Genomic DNA, 24,124 nt, shown 5'->3' on the forward strand with positions numbered 1-24,124 from the left:
TGTATCTTGGCCCCCATGCGGGCCCAAGTTCTCCCAATCGATCTCCTTGTGGTTAAAGTCACCCATGATCAGGAGCTTTGCCCTGCATGCATGAGCTCTTCTGGCCACTGTAGCCAGTGTGTCAACCATCGCTCTATTGCTCTCGTCGTACTCTTGCCTTGGCCTCCTGCTGTTCTGTGGTGGGTTATACATCACTGCTATTACCACCTTGGGACCTCCAGAGTGAAGCGTTCCTGCTATGTAATCACTTTCTTCTCCGCTGTCTCCTCTCTCCAGCTCATCAAAATTCCAGCGATTTTTGATCAGCGATGCCATTCCTCCACCACCCCTGTTCCCTCTGTCTTCCCTCAGGATTTGGTATCCCGTTGGAAAGATGGCATCTGTTATACCTGTAAGCTTGGTTTCTGTGAGAGCTATGATGTCCGGTGATGCCTCTTTGACTCTTTCATGCCACTTCTCCCACTTATTTGTTATTCCATCAGCGTTTGTGTATCATACCTTCAGTTTCCTTTGCAACACTGTGGTTTGGGGGGCCTGTGAGGGTGGCAGACCTGGTAGCATACTGTGGTATTCTATAGCTCGGTGTTGGGTGGAGGCTGTGGGTATGGATTGTAATGTGTGTTGGGATGGTGTGATAGATTGTATGGTTCTGAGAATAGTTGTGTGTGTGCTTGCCCTTGCTGTTCTGTTCTGCTCTGACTTACCTCTGCTGGTTCCATCCTTGTCTCTTTTCCTAGCTCCTTTCGCTTTTTTTGTCCTCTCCCTCAGCTGCTGTCGTTCTGTTTGTGTTCTGTCTCTGTCTAGGAACACCCTCTTGTACTCTTCCGAGTATTTCAATCGTGGTTTCTCTTGGAGGATCCTGTTCTGCACTGTTTCCGTCCTGAGAATCAGCTTGATTGGTCGGTTTCTCCCCTTCGAGTACCCCCATATTCTCTAAAAATTTACAATCTCGTCCATCTCTTCACCTATTTCCATGATGATTTTCTCAATCTCCTTTCTTTCTTCCTGCTGCCTTTCAGTGTGTGTCCTTTCCTCTCTCTCCTGAAGCCCATGGATAAACACTGATTTTGCCCTTTCCTCCTCCCATTGCTTCACCTTCTGTGACTCTGGATCCTGCCTGTATGTGGTCAGTTTCTCCCTTGATTTTTCCAGTGGCTCTTGATAGCATGGTTGTGCCTCAGCATTCGACCTATCACCCTCTCCATCTGCACCCAGCTGTTCTTCCCTTTCACTCCTTGGCCCTCCTTGGCAGGCTGATGTGACCTTAGCATAATTCATAATTCCTTCCTTCCTGTTCGGTGTGTGTGTGTGTGTGTGTGTGTGTGTGTGTGTGTGTGTGTGTGTGTGTGTGTGTGTGTGTGTGTGTGTCGTTTTGGCCCTCCTCATGGTGAACGAAAATCACATTTTGCTGTAACCCACAGGACCACCAAATCACCAAATCCACAAGAATCAGGCACCCAGCAGAGCTAGGTGTTTTACCTTGATCCTAGGACATACGGTGGTGTGGGTGCCTCTGAGCTAATTTCATTCTACTCCCTGTTGGGTGTACTAGCCTCCACGAGCAATGGCTGCTCTGTTGTACAATATCGTAAAGTTTAATTCCCTCTACTTTTCCTCATAGGTCTGAAAGCATCATAGTTGTATATCTCTGCATTTTCTCTGACTTCTTAATATGATGTTATATTAAGTGGATACAATGACTCTTAGTTCAGATTCCTGAAGGGTACTCTTAGGTTTGTCAGGCGAGCATTGGCTGCAGATATTCAAGCGATGTGAGCTTCCGCGATATTCCTGGTACTATGCTTACCCTTGCTTTTCGATTAAGTTCTGCAGCCTTTCCCTGTCTTCATCTCTTTTTATCTCCTAATTTGTTTTGCATTATCACCAAAAAGAGATACATGACTCAATACCATCTGGTGTGTCATTCACATAAAGCAGAATCAATCACTCATTGCTTCCTTTCCCTAAGGTACTCTTTGATACACCAGAGTACAGTCTCTGTTATTTCTTCCTACCCCTCAAGATTTTGCTACGGCCTGTTATGGGGCTCAGTGTTGAATGTCTTATTACAGTTTAAGAGAAAGCAATCCGCTCATCCATCTGTCTTCTGTCTCACTTCGATTATTTAGTAAGAGAAGTACAACAGGTTGCCATCTTTAAGCCTGTCCTGGTTATTGTTCATGAATTCACTTTTCTCTTTGTGCTTTACAGCTCTCCTAATTATCGTCTTCGTTTCCTTGCATGGTATGCTTGTCAGTGACATAAGTCTGTAGTTTACTGCTTCATATAGAGACTACATTTAAAGCTTCCGGATCTCTGGTAACTGTCCCGTGTCCATTGACTTATATATCTAAGTGAACCACACACTGCTTGTGCTCTCCTCTCGCGGAATCCATGGTAAAATATTGTTAAGTCTTTGATGTATCCAGCTCCATCAAAAGTTCCCTTGTTACCTCTCCTCCTGTTGTGTGAATGGTGTCCAGGACCTGTCGGTGTACCCTTTCCTCTTGACTTTCTGGAGGTGCCCTTCCACTTAGTAAACTTCTTTAAATCGTTTATTCAGCACATTGCAGACTTGTCGTTTCTCATGAATTTTCCTCCTTCCTTCTCTAGTCGAATTACCAGGTCTTACACTGTTGTCTTTATTCTGATGTGGCTGCTAAGTAATTTTTCCATGTCATTCTAAAATTGCTACTTAGCTACTCTCCTCGCTACTGCATATTCTTTTATGGATCTTCTGCTGACCTCTCTGTTCTCATTTGTTTTCTATAATTTTTCCACGCTCTTATGCTTTTCTTTCTTCCTACTCGTTATCTTTGGTTGAACCAAAAGCTCTCTGTGTTTTTTCTATTTCCTCTTCTTCATCTGGTTATGAAGATCTCATTTGGCTTGTAGAACTTTCCAGCTAAATATCCCAGCTTCTCATCCACCGATTTTCAACCCACTGCACTACACTCAGTAATTCACTCAGTGTTTCGAGGTTCCATCTATTAAAGTCTGATTCCTCGCTCCCTCTACCTGCCATTATTTCCCCCAAGTTCAGTTCCACAAGACATTCGTAGGTCAATACTGCATGATCATTAGCACCAAAGGGGCTTTAATATTCTATTTTAAATATGTCTAATGCACTCACAGGAAACACTAGATCCATTTTTTCTGGCTCACCTCTTTTCTTCTCGTGTCCTTGTGCTAACTCAAGTTTTTTCTAACTTCCTCCAACAACTTAGCAATCAACATTTTCAATCCCTCAAGTAGGTCCCAGTTCATCCTATTTATTGCCTTGTGGATGAAATCCCCCATGATAAGTTGTTTTGCTTTAGTCCTATTTGTTCTTGCTGCTTCTGCTTTGTTGTCGTCGTCTTCGCTTTCATGTCTTGGTCCCCTATTGTTAAGTGGTTGGTTATATTTCAACACATCTACTTCTCTGGGTCCCTATTACTCTCTACTACCTCTCTGCCTCCACTGTTCCATCTGTCTTTCCATATCATTTGATAACTTACAGGGAATATGGCATCCGATATTTCAGTTAGGGTGTATCACACCCTGAGTTTTCTTTCCTTTACCATTTTCTGGTTTGTGCTGTCATCCTGCTTGTTGCTCATCTGACAGGAGTGAGAATGGGAGGGCTTGGGCTGGTGTTTAAATCATTATAGAGAGAGGGGTCAGTGGTAAGGTTCCAGGCATGTTACGAGCATAAGAAGGAAGGAGCACTGCAGCAGGCCTGCTGGCCAATGCTGGCAGGTCCAAATTACACCTACCCACCACCATTCATGTACTTGTCTAGTGAGTCTAGTCTGGAGTTTGTTCCACTCATCTACAACTCTGTTACCAAACCAGTGCTTTCCTATATCTTTTCTACATCTAATTTTTTTTTTAAATTGAACCCATTGCTGAGAGGTCTGTTTTGGTTAGATATTTTAAGCACGTTATTTCGACTTTATTCCTGTATTCCAGTTTATAGACCTCAATCACATTTCCCTTAATTCTACGACTTTCCAGAGAGTGGAGATTCAGTGCCCCCTGTCTATCCCTGTAGGAAAGATTTCTGATACATTGGATCAACTTTGTCAACTTTCTCTGTATGTTTTCCAGCGCATTTATGTCCAATTTGTAATGCGGTGATCAGAACTGAGCAGCGTAGTCTAAATGACGCCTTACCAAGAATATATGAAGTTGAAAATAACCTGAGGACTCCTGTTATATATACTTTTTGATATGAAGCCAAGAATTCTATTCGCTTTATTGCGAAAACTTATGCATTTGGCTATAGATTACTGCTAAGCAGAACTCTTATTTTTTTTCCTTTTGGTATTCGGAGTGATTAAGCTACATTGTGATTAATGGTTTAGAAAACCGACAAGTTGGAGAATTGAGACACTTATGCAACATATGGGAATCATTATTGAAAAAATCGTTTCGCCACACAGTGGCTTCATCAGTTCAGTACAAAGCAGGAAGGTATAAGGCGAGGAGGAGTTTGAGGTAATCAGTCCCTCAGCCTGGAATCGATGTGTTCAGTCCATCACTCTTGTAGGAAGTACAGGGTAGGGCCAGAGAGGTGGCTTATATACTGCAGTAAGGCGAGTCGAAGCAAAAGGAGGCGGGATCACAGTGGGACCAGTGTAAGACTTCGTCCAAAGGTTGGACAAGAGTTGAAGAATTCTTTGTATCAAGATCCCATGATGTTTCTTCAGTAAAGATTCCCATATGTTGCGTAAGTGCCTCAATTATTCAACTTGTCGGTTTTCAAGGCTATTCATCACATCTGTCAGACAGTGCAACATTATGGGATCTTGATACAAAGAATTCTTCAACTCTTGTCCAACCTTTGGACGGAGACCTACTTACACTAGCGGATGGTATCACTGTGATCCCGCCTCTTGCTTCGACTCACCTGACTGCAGTATATAAGCCACCTCTCTGGCCCTACGCTGTACTTCCTACAAGAGTGATGAACTGAACACATCGATTCCAGTCTGAGGGACTGATTACCTCAAACTCCTGATGAAGCCACTGTGTGGCGAAACGTTTCTTCAATAAAGATTCCCATATGTTGCATAAATGTCTCAATTCTTCAAGCTTTATATTATGCAGTTTATAAGTGCCATAATTATTTTTTACCAGGCTTAGCAACTTATATTTGTATACATTAATCTGTCACTGCAATTTGTACACATTAATTTGTCACTTCTTCGACCACAGCGTCAATCTATCTAGATCTTTTTGTAGCGCTCTAGTGTCCTCATCAGATTAAATCTGACGGCTTATTTTGGTGTTATTGTGAAATTTGCTAATGTCGCTATTGATTCCCTCATCTATGCCGTTTAAGTATATTGTGAACAACAAAGGGTTCAACACTGACCCCTGTGGTGCACCGCATGTGGCATGTCCCTGCTCTGATTTCTCAACATTTATGCAAACACTCTGTTGCCAATCGGTCAACCACAACTCGATCCAGGAAAATAATTTCCCATCCTATTACGTGCGCCTCTTCTTTCCTCAACAATCCCTTACTAGAGACCATGTATACAATATCATATTCATTGCCATAGTCTACCATCTCAAATACCTTAGTGAGAAAATCAGTAAATACGTAAGGCAGGAAGACCCCTTTGTAAAACCGTGTTGAGATTCATTAATCAGTTTGTCCTTCAATGTGGCTTCTAATAGACACCGCTATTAATAATTCCATTAATTTTTCCTCAGTGGAGATTAGGCTAATTAGTCTATAATTCGAAGCTATCGACCTGTTTCCTGCTTTGTAGATAGATATTACATTTGCCATTGTCACCTTGCCTGAAAAAAAAAAAAAACCTTTGGGTTGGTTTTAGATTCCGATTTGATTATTTTCAAAATTTCTTTTGGCATTTATTCCTATTTTTTTCGTTTCTCTCTTTAATTAAATATATTTATTTCTTAAGTGTCCCTCTCCTTATTTGATTTGCCTGTAAATGCTTCTCTTTACACCTATGAGGTATTTTAATCTATTTATCCATTTAGGGTAATTTTTTTATTTAATATCCTTATTTGGAACATAGGTTACTTGGGCAGCCTGAATTATTATTTGAAAAATGTCGTATTGGCAACCATCACCACCTACTTGCCAGCCACCTACTTGCCAGCCACCTACTTGCCAGTCACCTATTTGCCAGCAACTTACTTGACTTGTCAGGTCACACCAATTGACCTCACCCAGATAATCTTTCAGTCCCACAAAATAGGCTGCATGGAAATCAGGGACCTAGTTTTGACTGAAATTATTAAGATAATTCTGTATGATCATCGATCTTACTACGCAGCACTTTCAGTTTGTGATAATGTTTCAGTGTCAGTGGCTTTCAGAACTTGTGATTTAACGTCTTTGTCTCCGAGTGACTTAAAAAATCATCTGTGATAATGTTTTCGATTATTTGCAGCTGATTTTAACCTCCATGTAGTCCAGTAGGATCGTGAAGATAAAAATTTATCAAATCAGGGAACGGGTGGGGATTGAACCCACGGCTGAGTCCTAAAACTCGAACCCGTTCTGTGATTAGTTTACAATTATGTTATTTACGATTTCGTGAGTCATAATAAGAATTTTATGATAAAAACATCAAATTTTCATCAGAGGAAGTTTCTAATGTAATTATTTAAATAAGATCGAGACTCCATTAAAACATTGTCAAGTTTATATTAGCACTACTTGTAATAATTTTTATCATTTTTTTCTGTAAAGAAGACTTTTAACGAGGCACAGTCATGTGACCCTCTATATTCACAGTCTTCATTGACGTCCATGTACAGCTTGGATACCATGTACAGCTTGGATACCATGTACAGCTTGGATACCATGTACAGCTTGGATACCATGTACAGCTTGGATACCATGTACAGCTTGGATACCATGTACAGCTTGGATACCATGTACAGCTTGGATACTCCATTCCCATTTATTTGGGAATGCAGTTCAGGAGAAAGAAATAAGGTATCAGCTTAGATATTACCGGTCAGTCTGTGACACAAGGTTACTTTTCCATTTGCCTGGAAAAGCATTAGTTACAATACTGTGCATATTAATTGGGACAGTGATGAAATAAGACATTTATTTGGAAAATTAATGTTTATTTGAAAAATAATATGACAGATAATTGATTTAAAAGAGATATGATTGCCCTTTAATTTTATAAGCAATGCTACACGATTTGTAATAGAATCGACCAATCTTGAACACATTTTGGCAAGTTCTAGGGATGGCACTAGAGAGGGGATAGCACTATTTAAGGGATAGTACTGGGGAGGGGATAACATTAAGGAAGGGATAATGCTTGAAAGGGGATTGCACTAGGGAAGGGATGATACTGAGGAAGGGATGATACTAGAGAGGGGATGGTACTAGGGAAGGGATGATACAGGAGAGGGGATTGCACTAGGAAGGGAGGGGATACACTGTGTAGGGAAAAGGTAAGGGAGGTATAGTACTGGGTGGGTATTGAGGATAGCATGACAGTAGGAGGGTGATGGTATATATGAGTGGTCATTATAGTGTAAGGGACGTTACGGTAAAGGGGATAGTGCAGGTATAGTATTGGTAAAAGCATGGTTATGTGGAGGGGATGACACAAGGAAGAGAACTCCACTTTGAAGAGAATAATACTGGAGGACAGTAACCGGGATGGCACTGGGTAAGGAAGGGATAGTACCGGATAGTGAGTAGTTAAGGCAGTAAGGCTCGATGCGCTGTCCAGTTGTACCACGGTGTATCTTGCATATCCAGCAGCTCGTTCCATAAGAGAATAAAATAATACATTAACATGAGAAGAACTAACCGCAATGAACAGCGTCACGAGTCAAGACGTCTGAGAAAGTTTCCTTACACCTGCTGCCCTTGTTTATCTAGAAGCAAATAGCTAACTAAATGTAAATGGACTGTTAGGAGTAGCATCCTGGGGAACGGGGGGTTGTAGTACACTAGACGGGGCTGGTCTTAGTGTACTGTTAGGAGTAGCATCCTGGGGAACGGGGGGTTGTAGTACACTAGACGGGGCTGGTCTTAGTGTACTGTTAGGAGTAGCATCCTGGGGAAGGGGGTGGTTGTAGTACACTAGACGGGGCTGGTGTAAGTGTACTGTTAGGAGTAGCATCCAGGGGAAGGGGGGGTTGTAGTACACTAGACGGGGCTGGTGTAAGTGTACTGTTAGGAGTAGCATCCTGGGGAAGGGGGGTAGTAGTACACTAGACGGGGCTGGTGTAAGTGTACTGTTAGGAGTAGCAGCCTGGGGAAGGGGGGGGTTGTAGTACACTAGACGGGGCTGGTGTAAGTGTACTGTTAGTAGCAGCATCCTGGTGAAGGGGGTGGTTGTAGTACACTAGACGGGGCTGGTGTAAGTGTACTGTTAGGAGTAGCATCCTGGGGAAGGGGGGGGTTGTAGTACACTAGACGGGGCTGGTGTAACTGTACTGTTAGGAGTAGCATCCTGGGGAGGGGAGGGGGGGTTGTAGTACACTAGACGGGGCTGGTGTAAGTGTACTGTTAGGAGTAGCATCCTGGGGAAGGGGGGGGGTTGTAGTACACTAGACGGGGCTGGTGTAACTGTACTGTTAGGTGTAGCATCCTGGGGTGGGGTGGGGGGGTTGTAGTACACTAGACGGGGCTGGTGTAAGTGTACTGTTAGGAGTAGCATCCTGGGGAAGGGGGGGGGGTTGTAGTACACTAGACGGGGCTGGTGTAAGTGTACTGTTAGGAGTAGCATCCTGGGGAAGGGGGGGTTGTAGTACACTAGACGGGGCTGGTGTAAGTGTACTGTTAGGAGTAGCATTCTGGGGAAGGGGGTGGTTGTAGTACACTAGACGGGGCTGGTGTAAGTGTACTGTTAGGAGTAGCATCCTGGGGAAGGGGGGGGTTGTAGTACACTAAACGGGGCTGGTGTAAGTGTACTGTTAGGAGTAGCATCCTGGGGAAGGGGGGGTTGTAGTACACTAGACGGGGCTGGCGTAAGTGTACTGTTAGGAGTAGCATCCGTTGTAGTACGCTAGACGGGGCTGGTGTAAGTGTACTGTTAGGAGTAGCATCCTGGGGAAGGGGGTGGTTGTAGTACACTAGACGGTGCTGGTGTAAGTGTACTGTTAGGAGTAGCATCCTGGGGAAGGGGGGGGTTGTAGTACACTAGACGGGGCTGGTGTAACTGTACTGTTAGGAGTAGCATCCTGGGGAGGGGAGGGGGGGTTGTAGTACACTAGACGGGGCTGGTGTAAGTGTACTGTTAGGAGTAGCATCCTGGGGAAGGGGGTGGGGTTGTAGTACACTAGACGGGGCTGGTGTAAGTGTACTGTTAGGAGTAGCATCCTGGGGAAGGGGGGTGGGGTTGTAGTACACTAGACGGAGCTGGTGTAAGTGTACTGTTAGAAGTAGCATCCTGGGGAAGGTGAGGGGGGGGGTTGTAGTACACTAGACGGGGCTGGTGTAAGTGTACTGTTAGCAGTAGCATCCGGGGGAGGGGGGGGGGTGTTGTACACTAGACGGGGCTGGTGTAAGTGTACTGTTAGAAGTAGCATCCGGGGGCCGGGGAGGGGGGGGGTTGTAGTACACTAGACGGGGCTGGTGTAAGTGTACTGTTAGGAGTAGCATCCTGGGGAAGGTGAGGGGGGGGTTGTAGTACACTAGACGGGGCTGGTGTAAGTGTACTGTTAGAAGTAGCATCCTGGGGAAGGGGGGGGTTGTAGTACACTAGACGGGGCTGGTGTAAGTGTACTGTTAGGAGTAGCATCCTGGGGAAGGTGAGGGGGGGGGTTGTAGTACACTAAACGGGGCTGGTGTAAGTGTACTGTTAGGAGTAGCATCCTGGGGAAGGGGGGGGTTGTAGTACACTAGACGGGGCTGGCGTAAGTGTACTGTTAGGAGTAGCATCCTGGGGAAGGGGGGGGGGTTGTAGTACGCTAGACGGGGCTGGTGTAAGTGTACTGTTAGGAGTAGCATCCTGGGGAAGGGGGGGGTTGTAGTACACTAGACGGGGCTGGTGTAAGTGTACTGTTAGGAGTAGCATCCTGGGGAAGGGGGGGTTGTAGTACACTAGACGGGGCTGGTTTAAGTGTACTGTTAGGAGTAGCATCCTGGGGAATGGGGGGTTGTAGTACACTAGACGGGGCTGGTGTAACTGTACTGTTAGGAGTAGCATCCTGGGGAAGGGTTGTAGTTCACTAGACGGGGCTGGTGTAAGTGCACTGTTAGGAGTAGCATCCTGGGGAAGGGTTGTAGTTCACTAGACGGGGCTGGTGTAAGTGCACTGTTAGGAGTAGCATCCTGGGGAAGGGTGGGGGTTGTAGTACAATAGACGGGGCTGGTGTAAGTGTACTGTTAGGAGTAGCATCCTGGGGAAGGGTTGTAGTTCACTAGACGGGGCTGGTGTAAGTGCACTGTTAGGAGTAGCATCCTGGGGAAGGGTTGTAGTTCACTAGACGGGGCTGGTGTAAGTGTACTGTTAGGAGTAGCATCCTGGGGAAGGGTTGTAGTTCACTAGACGGGGCTGGTGTAAGTGCACTGTTAGGAGTAGCATCCTGGGGAAGGGTTGTAGTTCACTAGACGGGGCTGGTGTAAGTGCACTGTTAGGAGTAGCATCCTGGGGAAGGGTTGTAGTTCACTAGACGGGGCTGGTGTAAGTGCACTGTTAGGAGTAGCATCCTGGGGAAGGGTGGGGGTTGTAGTACAATAGACGGGGCTGGTGTAAGTGTACTGTTAGGAGTAGCATCCTGGGGAAGGGTTGTAGTTCACTAGACGGGGCTGGTGTAAGTGCACTGTTAGGAGTAGCATCCTGGGGAAGGGTTGTAGTTCACTAGACGGGGCTGGTGTAAGTGCACTGTTAGGAGTAGCATCCTGGGGAAGGGTGGGGGTTGTAGTACAATAGACGGGGCTGGTGTAAGTGTACTGTTAGGAGTAGCATCCTGGGGAAGGGTTGTAGTTCACTAGACGGGGCTGGTGTAAGTGCACTGTTAGGAGTAGCATCCTGGGGAAGGGTTGTAGTTCACTAGACGGGGCTGGTGTAAGTGTACTGTTAGGAGTAGCATCCTGGGGAAGGGTTGTAGTTCACTAGACGGGGCTGGTGTAAGTGCACTGTTAGGAGTAGCATCCTGGGGAAGGGTTGTAGTTCACTAGACGGGGCTGGTGTAAGTGCACTGTTAGGAGTAGCATCCTGGGGAAGGGTTGTAGTTCACTAGACGGGGCTGGTGTAAGTGCACTGTTAGGAGTAGCATCCTGGGGAAGGGGGGGGTTGTAGTACACTAGACGGGGCTGGTGTAAGTGTACTGTTAGGAGTAGCATCTTGGGGAAGGGGGGGTTGTAGTACAATAGACGGGGCTGGTGTAAGTGTACTGTTAGGAGTAGCATCCTGGGGAAGGGTTGTAGTTCACTAGACGGGGCTGGTGTAAGTGCACTGTTAGGAGTAGCATCCTGGGGAAGGGTTGTAGTTCACTAGACGGGGCTGGTGTAAGTGCACTGTTAGGAGTAGCATCCTGGGGAAGGGGGGGGTTGTAGTACACTAGACGGGGCTGGCGTAAGTGTACTGTTAGGAGTAGCATCCTGGGGAAGGGGGGGGTTGTAGTACACTAGACGGGGCTGGTGTAAGTGTACTGTTAGGAGTAGCATCCTGGGGAAGGGGGGGTTGTAGTACACTAGACGGGGCTGGCGTAAGTTTACTGTTAGGAGTAGCATCCTGGGGAAGGGGGGGGGGTTGTAGTACGCTAGACGGGGCTGGTGTAAGTGTACTGTTAGGAGTAGCATCCTGGGGAAGGGGGGGTTGTAGTACACTAGACGGGGCTGGTGTAAGTGTACTGTTAGGAGTAGCATCTTGGGGAAGGGGGGGATGTAGTACACTAGACGGGGCTGGTGTAAGTGTACTGTTAGGAGTAGCATCCTGGGGAAGGGGGTGGGTGTAGTACACTAGACGGGGCTGGTGTAAGCGTACTGTTAGGAGTAGCATCCTTGGGAAGGGGGTGGTTGTAGTACACTAGACGGGGCTGGTGTAAGTGTACTGCTAGGAGTAGCATCCTGGGGAATGGGGGGGGGTTGTAGTACACTAGACGGGGCTGGTGTAAGTATACTGTTAGGAGTAGCACCCTGGGGAATGGGGTGGTTGTAGTACACTAGACGGGGCTGGTGTAACTGTACTGTTAGGAGTAGCATCCTGGGGAAGGGGGGGGGGTTGTAGTACACTAGACGGGGCTGGTGTAAGTGTACTGTTAGGAGTAGCATCCTGGGGAGGGGAGGGGGGGTTGTAGTACACTAGACGGGGCTGGTGTAAGTTTACTGTTAGGAGTAGCATCCTGGGGAAGGGGGGGGGTTGTAGTACACTAGACGGGGCTGGTGTAAGTGTACTGTTAGGAGTAGCATCATGGGGAAGGGGGGGGTTGTAGTACACTAGACGGGGCTGGTGTAAGTGTACTGTTAGGAGTAGCATCCTGGGGAGGGGAGGGGGGGTTGTAGTACACTAGACGGGACTGGTGTAAGTGTACTGTTAGGAGTAGCATCCTGGGGAAGGGGGGGGGTTGTAGTACACTAGACGGGGCTGGTTTAAGTGTACTGTTAGGAGTAGCATCCGGGGGAAGGGGGGGTGTAGTACACTAGACGGGGCTGGTGTAACTGTACTGTTAGGAGTAGCATCCTGGGGAAGGGGGGGTGTAGTACACTAGACGGGGCTGGTGTAACTGTACTGTTAGGAGTAGCATCCTGGGGAAGGGGGGGGTGTAGTACACTAGACGGAGCTGGTCTATATAATAAGCTGTGGTAAAATAACTCTCCGGTTGAAAATTCAACTCTTAAAAAAAAGTTATAAAAGTCTGGAGTGAGCTCCACAGGTACTGGAGTGAGCTCCACAGGTACTGGAGTGAACGAGCATTTCGAGTCACCTTGAAGCTCAAGGTGACTCAAGATCCTCGTCTGTCCGACATTATCACGCAAGATGAAATTCATTCATTTTTTCATCCATATTTCCTAACCACAATTTATCTACATTACAACCCTAGGATTCCAAATGGCCTGTTATCCCGGGTGTAATGGGAGCAAAATAAACACAGCAGAAAAAGTTTAGACTTATATTATCCTTCACCAATTTAGAACAGCAATATGTACACTATGTACAGTGATAAGTATAGTGCACTCCACGGTAAGCAAGGCAGAATAGAAGCCACTAGATAGCAGACCGTGCTTCAACCAGCTCTAGAATGGGAATAACAAGGGCAGACAGGAGAGTGGTACACACATAACCTCTGCGATTGCCAAAACCATCTTCTTATTGGCTAGAACCTGGTCACTAGTTGAACGACGGGGCCACATCATCAACTCTTAGCAACCTGGTTCGCTGGTTGGGGGAGATAGCCTGTAAATGAGGGTGTGTACATGCGCTGAATAAAGGTTACGTACTCTTTGCATGCCACAATCTATCTACAATTACCTTTAATAAATAATTAAGAAAAACAGACTTTCTTTATTATTTCTTATAAGAATTAAGTCTAATTACCTTGCATAATTATACTTTTTTTTTTTATATTTTTTTGTTTTATGTAATATTTTAGCTTTTATCTCATTATATTTACTTAAATGACTCTTCTTATATCTATATTACCAAGCTCTGTAATTACTTCTAATTTTTTTATTTTTATCGTTAATTCTTATACCCCCCAAAAAATTTATTCACTGCTTAAAACTGTCCAACGGTATTCATATGGACTGATTAAAATTTTAATTTGTTACTGTTATCAGTGTGTTACTGTTATCAGTGTGTCACTGTTATCAGTGTGTCACTGTTATCAGCGTGTTACTGTTATCAGTGTGTTACTGTTATCAGTGTGTTACTGTTATCAGTGTGTTACTGTTATCAGTGTGTTACTGTTATCAGTGAGTTACTGTTATCAGTGTGTTACTGTTATCAGTGAGTTACTGTTATCAGTGTGTTACTGTTATCAGTTTGTTACTGTTATCAGTGTGTTACTGTTATCAGTGTGTTACTGTTATCAGTGTGTTACTGTTATCAGTGTGTCACTGTTATCAGCGTGTTACTGTTATCAGTGTGTTACTGTTATCAGTGTGTCACTGTTATCAGCGTGTTACTGTTATCAGTGTTACTGTTATCAGTGTTACTGTTATCAGTGTGTTACTGTTATCAGTGTGTTACTGTTATCAGTGTGTTACTGTTATCAGTTTGTTATGTTATCAGTGTGTCACTGTTATCAGTGTGTCACTGTTATCAGTGTGTTACTCTTATCAGTGTGTTACTGTTATCAGTGTGTCACTGTTATCAGCGTGTTACTGTTATCAGTGTGTTACTGTTATCAGTATCTTACTGTTATCAGTGTGTTACTGTTATCAGTGTGTTACTGTTATCAGTGTGTTACTGTTATCAGTGTGTCACTGTTATCAGCGTGTTACTGTTATCAGTGTGTTACTGTTATCTGTGTGTTACTGTTATCAGTTACTGTTATCAGTGTGTCACTGTTATCAGTGTGTCACTGTTATCAGTGTGTCACTGTTATCAGTGTGTTACTGTTATCAGTGTGTTACTGTTATCAGTTTGTTACTGTTATCAGTGTGTTACTGTTATCAGTGTGTTACTGTTATCAGTGTGTTACTGTTATCAGTGTGTTACTGTTATCAGTATCTTACTGTTATCAGTATCTTACTGTTATCAGTGTGTTACTGTTATCAGTGTGTTACTGTTATCAGTGTGTTACTGTTATCAGTGTGTCACTGTTATCAGTGTGTTACTGTTATCAGTGTGTTACTGTTATCAGTGTGTCACTGTTATCAGTGTGTCACTTATCAGTGTGTTACTGTTATCAGTGTGTTACTGTTATCAGTGTGTTACTGTTATCAGTGTGTTACTGTTATCAGTGTGTTACTGTTATCGGTATCTTACTGTTATCAGTGTGTTACTGTTATCAGTATCTTACTGTTATCAGTGTGTTACTGTTATCAGTATCTTACTGTTATCAGTGTGTTACTGTTATCAGTGTGTTACTGTTATCAGTGTGTTACTGTTATCAGTATCTTACTGTTATCAGTGTGTTACTGTTATCAGTGTGTTACTGTTATCAGTGTGTTACTGTTATCAGTGTGTTACTGTTATCAGTGTGTTACTGTTATCGGTATCTTACTGTTATCAGTGTGTTACTGTTATCAGTATCTTACTGTTATCAGTGTGTTACTGTTATCAGTATCTTACTGTTATCAGTGTGTTACTGTTATCAGTATCTTACTGTTATCAGTGTGTTACTGTTATCAGTATCTTACTGTTATCAGTATCTTACTGTTATCAGTGTGTTACTGTTATCAGTGTGTTACTGTTATCAGTGTGTTACTGTTATCAGTGTGTCACTGTTATCAGTGTGTTACTGTTATCAGTGTGTTACTGTTATCAGTGTGTCACTGTTATCAGTGTGTTACTGTTATCAGTGTGTTACTGTTATCAGTGTGTCACTGTTATCAGTGTGTCACTTATCAGTGTGTTACTGTTATCAGTGTGTTACTGTTATCAGTGTGTTACTGTTATCAGTGTGTTACTGTTATCAGTGTGTTACTGTTATCGGTATCTTACTGTTATCAGTGTGTTACTGTTATCAGTATCTTACTGTTATCAGTGTGTTACTGTTATCAGTATCTTACTGTTATCAGTGTGTTACTGTTATCAGTATCTTACTGTTATCAGTGTGTTACTGTTATCAGTGTGTTACTGTTATCAGTGTGTTACTGTTATCAGTATCTTACTGTTATCAGTGTGTTACTGTTATCAGTATCTTACTGTTATCAGTGTGTTACTGTTATCAGTATCTTACTGTTATCAGTGTGTTACTGTTATCAGTGTGTTACTGTTATCAGTGTGTTACTTTTTATCAGTGTGTTACTGTTATCGGTATCTTACTGTTATCAGTGTGTTACTGTTATCAGTATCTTACTGTTATCAGTGTGTTACTGTTATCAGTATCTTACTGTTATCAGTGTGTTACTGTTATCAGTGTGTTACTGTTATCAGTATCTTACTGTTATCAGTGTGTTACTGTTATCAGTATCTTACTGTTATCAGTGTGTTACTGTTATCAGTGTGTTACTGTTATCAGTGTGTTACTGTTATCAGTGTGTTACTGTTATCAGTGTGTCACTGTTATCAGTGTGTTACTGTTATCAGTATCTTACTGTTATCAGTGTGTTACTGTTATCAGTATCTTACTGTTATCAGTGTGTTACTGTTATCAGTATCTTACTGTTATCAGTGTGTTACTGTTATCAGTGTGTTACTGTTATCAGTGTGTTACTGTTATCAGTGTGTCACTGTTATCAGTGTGTTACTGTTATCAGTGTGTTACTGTTATCAGTATCTTACTGTTATCAGTGTGTTACTGTTATCAGTATCTTACTGTTATCAGTGTGTTACTGTTATCAGTGTGTTACTGTTATCAGTGTGTTACTGTTATCAGTGTGTCACTGTTATCAGTGTGTCACTGTTATCAGTGTGTTACTGTTATCAGTATCTTACTGTTATCAGTGTGTTACTGTTATCAGTATCTTACTGTTATCAGTGTGTTACTGTTATCAGTGTGTTACTGTTATCAGTGTGTCACTGTTATCAGTGTGTTACTGTTATCGGTATCTTACTGTTATCAGTGTGTTACTGTTATCAGTATCTTACTGTTATCAGTGTGTTACTGTTATCAGTATCTTACTGTTATCAGTGTGTTACTGTTATCAGTATCTTACTGTTATCAGTGTGTTACTGTTATCAGTATCTTACTGTTATCAGTGTGTTACTGTTATCAGTGTGTTACTGTTATCAGTATCTTACTGTTATCAGTGTGTTACTGTTATCAGTGTGTTACTGTTATCAGTGTGTTACTGTTATCAGCGTGTTACTGTTATCAGTGTGTTACTGTTATCAGTGTGTTACTGTTATCAGTGTGTTACTGTTATCAGTTTGTTACTGTTATCAGTGTGTTACTGTTATCAGTGTGTTACTGTTATCAGTGTGTCACTGTTATCAGTATCTTACTGTTATCAGTGTGTTACTGTTATCAGTGTGTTACTGTTATCAGTGTGTTACTGTTATCAGTGTGTTACTGTTATCAGTGTGTTACTGTTATCAGTGTGTTACTGTTATCAGTGTGTTACTGTTATCAGTATCTTACTGTTATCAGTGTGTTACTGTTATCAGTGTGTTACTGTTATCAGTGTGTTACTGTTATCAGTGTGTTACTGTTATCAGTGTGTTACTGTTATCAGTGTGTTACTGTTATCAGTGTGTCATTATTCTTCCTTCCTCAGTTGTAATAATTTTGTACTACCTGTGATTACTTACAATTACTAAGTTACTGTTGGTAACAGTATCTCACTAGTGCAGTAGTATTTTAAGTTATTGTTTCATAATTAGTTTTTTTTTTACTCCTCAAAAGATACATATTTTAATTATATTTTAGCTAATTTAGATGCATTATATTTTTCAGTATATATTTAGTATATATATAATATACATAGTATATATGTAATATACATATATACATAATACATATTTACTTTTGTACTGCTCATCATAAAACTGTTTTCACTTTTATATGTTGCAGTGTCCTCTTTTTTTTTTCATTTTACCTTTAATCATTCTTAGATTTGATCAAAGTTATTATTATTTCTTTCTGTAGGTACTACACATTAATGCTAATATTATTTGGAGGTTAACTTCCTCTTAGACTTTTATAACAATCAGTTTACAGCAAACCAAGACTGAAAATATTACACAACTAGCCAAGCTCAAACAATTTTTAGTAACGAGAATAATTAACTATTCAACTACAACACTAGACCACTATGTAAACACTAAGAAGACATCACAGTACTTCTTAAGTCATTAAAGATAACTCTAATCTCCATCATCCTAACAAAAAATGTGGGTAAAGCATGACACACGAGACATCTTCGATTGACTCACGAAATCGTAATGACACGATAACACGTGGCTAACGCGACGGTCTCGAGTTTTGAGACTCTCTGATCGCGGATTCTATCCCCACCCGTGGTATGTTTTTTTTTTTATCTTGGATTACCTGGATACACAGCCATTTATAACTGCAGACCTGATCAAAAGGCATTAAGATACAATGCATATACCTACATGTACCAGAGATGAACAAGAGGAATATACATTTGCTCAAGTTACACCTAAAAACGTATATGCCCCATTAGTAATAAGAGCCATATATAGATTTCCACGTATCAACATAGGCACTCTTGGGGATAATCTTAAAAACCCAATCATAAATAATAAGCTGAAAAAGCATCACTTAATAATTGCTGGCGACTTTAACATCAGTCATATCCAGGCAGAAGATCCGCAAGTATTTGTCTACTTAAACATGTCTAATTGCTTTCTATTTCCCTCAATAACCAAATCAACGTTAGCAACTTCTCGTGGCAACAATTGGACACAAAATCAACTCTTCTAAATACTGAATAATTTTATCAAGTTTTCAAGTACTAGTGATTGACAGAGAATTCAACATTTTTGTCTATATTCACTCGTGTGTTCAGAGTTTCTTGAAGAAATACAAGACCTCTGCAAGAAACATTATCCATTTTAAATCGAATAGGTCACAATTAAAAGATTGAATAGCTCATAGACAGCTAACAACATGCTAATAGCTAGTGACAAAATGCATTTTTTATAAGAAGCAATTCGAAATATTTAGAAATGTTTCCCTAAAAAAACTAGTAAAATGATATACATCAACACTTACTAATAAAGAAATCTAAATAAAGAACTATATTATGCAAACAGGTTCCATGAAATAAAGGGCGATATAATAAAAAACCTGGAAAGCACTCAAATATTGGACTCGCTGAGTCTAAAGAAATTGCACTGGCCAGGACTAATAACCCACCTTTCATATTTAGGTTACCGTAAATACACTTAATGAATTCTTCTCAACTTTAGGAACTAACTTTACCAGCAAAATCCGAGACTCTGTTGCTCACTTGTCAGGTTAGTGATTATTTCAGTGGCAGTTAACAAGACTCCTCTTTACATGTCCCCAACAAATTCTACTGAAGTAATTTCGGTAATAAACGAAACAGGTAATAAACAAAAACAGATTTAAAGCAAACATATCACCTTGCATTTATAAAAAAAAGAAAACTGCCCATGTGTTATCTCCAGTCACTGCAGCCTTATTTAATAAATTTCATGAAACCAAAAATTTTCCTAATATTCTTAAGGTAGGTTGTGTTACCCCAACCCACGTAGGTGGAGACCCAATTAAAATCAACAATAATAGACCAATCTCTAGGTTGTCATTACTGTACAAAATCTTTGAAAAAGATAATGTAAATGAATATAAACATTCATTACGATACAGAATATTCTTAATCCCTGCCATTTTGACTTCAGGTCAGGAAAATAACGATTGTCCAGTGTGTCTGTGGATCTAAGAAAAGTATTTGATACTGCACCATCTTGTTACTCAAACTATAGCATTATGGTCATACTCTCACTTATATAAAGTCTTACCTCATCAGTAGACGTCAGTATGTGACAATTAATGACGATATTACCTCATTAACACAAACCATCAATATAAAGGTGCCTCAGGGTAGCCTCCTAGGGACACTGTTATTCCTCATCTACATGAATGACGACCAAATGCCTCCAAGGAACTTAGTTCAGTCGCACTTTTAGCTGACACGGTAAACGTTGAGCTTGTAAATATTTCCACCTACTCTTAATACTGACAAAACCTTCTACGTGTTGCATGGGAATACAAAAAATATCCATTTCAACATAAAAATAAATAATTCATTCACTGAAAGGCAAGACGAGCGAAAATTCTTATGGATACACCTTGACTGCATCCTGAATTTCAACACCATATATCGAAGAAATTTTTCAAAATTGTGGAAATTCTACTAAAACTACACTGCCGCAACAAATCACCTAAAATTCACTGTTGCTTAAGAGAAATCATCTGGAGTAATTACCAATTTAGGTTCCGTACAACTTTCTCCCCTCCACTGTTAGTCTTAACTTGCTGAACATACAACACATTCACACTTTCGTGGATTTCACGTATACAGAACACTCAGAACAAACCTTAACACAGAGCTCTGAGTCTTCCTGGAGAGCTGCAGCCGAACACATTCTCATAGACACAATGAAGATGCTAAGATTATTTTTGATATACTACGTGTTCGACTCAACCTATACAGGAACTCCATGCAAAAAAAAAAAAATCACTAAAATTTGGACATTCCCTTCCAGAAAACGCAAAAAAGTTCCCCTGCAGCCACCTGCTTTAAAAAATAGTAAAAAATCACCTAAATCTGACTTAAACCCTGGTTAGACATATTAACATTCATACTACTGTTCACACTGTCACTAATCGGTTTCAGCATATAAAGTCTTCTACCCCAGTATTTCCCGAAACAAATGTACCAAACTGATACGCAAGATCTCAAAATATCATAATTCATATACCAAACTTTTACAGTTTTTAAATGTCAAATAAATCTCGAATTTAGAGCATAGACATTATTATTAATAAATGTTAGATATGGAAAGCCACAGCATTTTAATAAATTATTATAATTGTCTCATTGTCTAGCAATAGTAAGCTAATTTTAAGGCTGCATAACAAGGGGCTTTCTATAAAGTACATTATTTTATATATGTCAAATGCTCCATATGCTGTTCTCCACTTTTTATAAATAAAGTTTGTTTTGCTAAAGATAATGAAATCTGATAGCTTAGTTAGAAGACATCGGTGGAATGATGAAATCGTTAAGCATTTCTCTATCAGCATAATTACTGAACCAGGCTCGAAGGTTTCGTTCCAGCAGCGATAAAAGTGCATTTAATTCTGAATACTGTCTAAAGCCGTCAAAGAACAACAAAATTCCTTACATCAAGGGACTGCTCACGGAGTCAAATGCAATGTTTGCAGCATTCAGAGACCCACATAAAGGATCATTATAACAACGAAATATGGATCCCAGGTTATAACTTATTCCGATACGACAGACTAAACAGGCAACAACGGGGGTGTTGGCCTGTATGCCACAGAGTCGCTCATTTGCACAGTACTACTAAACACCTCAAATGATGTAGTTCAAGTTTTGGCGGTAAAGACTGAAAACCAAAACCTTGTCATTGTGATAGTATACAAGCCTCCAGATGCAACTTCCCAGCAATTCCAGGAGCAGCTTGAGAAAATTGACCACTGTCTGGAAAATCTCCCAACTCCTGCCCCAAACATCTTACTACTAGGAGATTTCAACTTGAGACACCTAAAATGGAGAAGTATATCAAACAATGTTTTAGCAGAGATCACCCCAGGAGGCAGCTCAGATGAAAATTCACACACACACGAACTATTAAATCTCTGCACCAAATTCACCTTAAACCAGCAAATAGTAGAGCCTACAAGACTAGAAAATACGCTGGACCTCATCTTCACTAACAACGGCGATCTGATACATAATATAACTGTATCAAAGACAATATACTCAGATCACAACATAATAGAAGTACAGACATGTATGCATAGAGCTCCAGACGAGCAAAATGTGAGCAGTCATGAAGGTCTCTTCACGAAATTCAATTTCAATAACAAAAACATACAATGGGAACAAGTTAACCATGTCCTAGATGAAACAAGCTGGGAGGAAATCCTAAACAACACGGATCCTAACATTTGTCTTGAAAAAATGAATTCTGTGGTTCTTGAGATCTGCTCAAGACACATTCCATTAAGAAACAGAAAAAGAAGATGTAAACTAGAATGAGAGAGACGTTGCTATACAGACGAAGGCGAAGAGTCACAGAGCTGCTGAGTGGGGGCCAATATACCTGAAATACGAAGGGAGGCACTAGTCAATGAAATTGCAAACATCGAACTTAAGCTGAAGGAATCTTACATGAGACAAAAATCACAGGAAGAACTAAAAGCCATAAAGGAAATTGAAAAAAGAAAAAAATATTTCTCTTATGTTAAATCTAAGGGAAAAACAACATCCAGTATTGCGCCCCTGCTTAGGCGGGATGGGACATGTACAGATGACAGCCAAGAAATGAGTGAGATACTGAAGCCCCAATATGACTCAGCGTTCAGCGAGCCACTGCCCAGACTAAGGGCCGACAATCCAAATGAATTCTTTATGAACGAAACCCAAAATTTGGTTATCCCAAAAATCTCGATTATTATTCTAACTCCACAAGACTTTGAAGAGGCAATTAATGACATGCCCATGCCCTCTGCCCCAGGCCCAGACTCGTGGAACTCCGTGTTCATCAAGAATTGCAAGAAGCCCCTATCTCGTGCCTTCAGCATTTTATGGAGAGGGAGCATGGACACAGCGGTCATCCCACACACACTAAAAACAACACACATAGCCCCACTCCATAAAGGTGCCAGTAAAGCAATTGCAGAGAACTATAGACCGATAGCACTAACATCCTATATCATAAAAATCTTTGAGAGGGTTCTAAGCAGCAAGATAGCCACCTAGATACCCGTCAGTTAAACAACCCAGGGCAACACAGGTTTAGAGCAGGTCGTTCCTACCTCTCCCAGCTATTGGATCACTATAACAAGGTCCTGGATGCTGTAGAGGATAAACAATATACAGATGTAGCATACACAGACTTTGCAAAAGCTTTCGACAAGCGTGACCATGGTGTAATAGCACACAAAATGCGTGATAAAGGAATAACGGGAAAAGTTGGTAGGTGGATCTACAACTTCCTGACAAATAGAACACAAAGAGTAATAGTAAACAGAGTAAAGTCCCAGGCAGCCATGGTAAAAAGCTCTGCTCCACAAAGCACAGTACTCGCTCCCATTCTATTTCTCATCCACATTTCTGACATAGACAGAGGTGTAAGCCATAGCTCCGTGTCTTCCTTTGCGGATAACACCCGGATTACCATGGGAGTGACCTCCATCGAAGACACTGCGAGACTCCAAGCGGACATCAACCAAATCTTCGAATGGGGCACTGAAAACAATATGAAGTTCAACGAGGAGAAATTTCAACTACTCAGATATGGGAAACTTGAAGAAATTAAAAATGTGTCAGAGTATACCACAAATTCTAACCATACAATAGAGCGGAAAAGTAATGTGAAGGACCTGGGAGTGATAATGTCAGAGGATCTCGCTTCCCAAGACCACAACAATGTATCTACCTCGTCCACTAGGAAAATGATAGGAGGAATAATGAGAACCTTCAAAACTAGGGACAACAAGCCCATGATGATTCTCTTCAAATCGCTTGTGCTCTCTAGGCTGGAATACTGCTGTATACTAACGGCCCCCTTCAAGGCTGGCGACATTGCAGACTTAGAGAGTGTACAAAGAACTTTCACGGCACACATAAGTATGATAAGGCAACTAAACTACTGGGAACGATTGAAGGTCCTTGATCTGTATTCCCTGGAACGCAGGCGAGAGAGATACATGATAATATACACTTGGAAGGTCCTGAAGGGATTGGTACCAAACCTGCACACGAAAATCACTCCATATGAAAGCAAAAGAATCGGCAGGAGATGCAACATTACCCCGATGAAAAGCAGGGGCGCCACGAGTACACTGAGACAACACAATAAGTGTCCGGGGCCCAAGACTGTTCAATTGCCTCCCAGCATTTATAAGGGGGATTACCAATAGACCCCTGGCTGTCTTCAAGAAGACACTGGACAGGCACCTAAAGTCAGTACCTGACTAACCGGGCCGTGGTTCGTACGTCAGCTTGCGTGCGGCCAGCAGTAACAGCCTGGTTGATCAGACCCTGATCCACCATGAGGCCTGATCTTAGATCGGGCCGCGGGGGCGTTGACCCCCGCAACCCTCTCCAGGTCAACTCTAGGTAGGTCCAAGCTTTGCAAGAAAGCTGATGTAGGATACTAGTTCTTAGCTTGTGAAGATGAACTAAGGAATAAAGAGATATACGATGACGTCCATGCTCACCAACAGTTGAACTGAACAACTTAGGCTACATGAAAGATGCCATGGTAGAGGAACAACGGTCAAAGGATATTGTAACGAAAGACGAATGTTATGTGAATGCCTGCCAATAATTAGTTCTTTTAATATAATAACTGTATTAATATATTAATACATTTTA

The 24,124-nt window shown here is 41.8% G+C and overlaps 1 protein-coding gene across 1 annotated transcript in view; it reads left to right on the plus strand.

The window, feature by feature from the left end:
• The window catches only part of LOC128693520 (uncharacterized), a 273,150-nt gene that overhangs the window by 129,256 nt on the left and 119,770 nt on the right, over positions 1-24,124 (plus strand). The window lies entirely within an intron of this gene.

The sequence above is a fragment of the Cherax quadricarinatus genome, chromosome 57 (assembly GCF_038502225.1).
Source record: "Cherax quadricarinatus isolate ZL_2023a chromosome 57, ASM3850222v1, whole genome shotgun sequence".
NCBI classification, from domain to species: Eukaryota; Metazoa; Arthropoda; class Malacostraca; order Decapoda; family Parastacidae; genus Cherax; species Cherax quadricarinatus.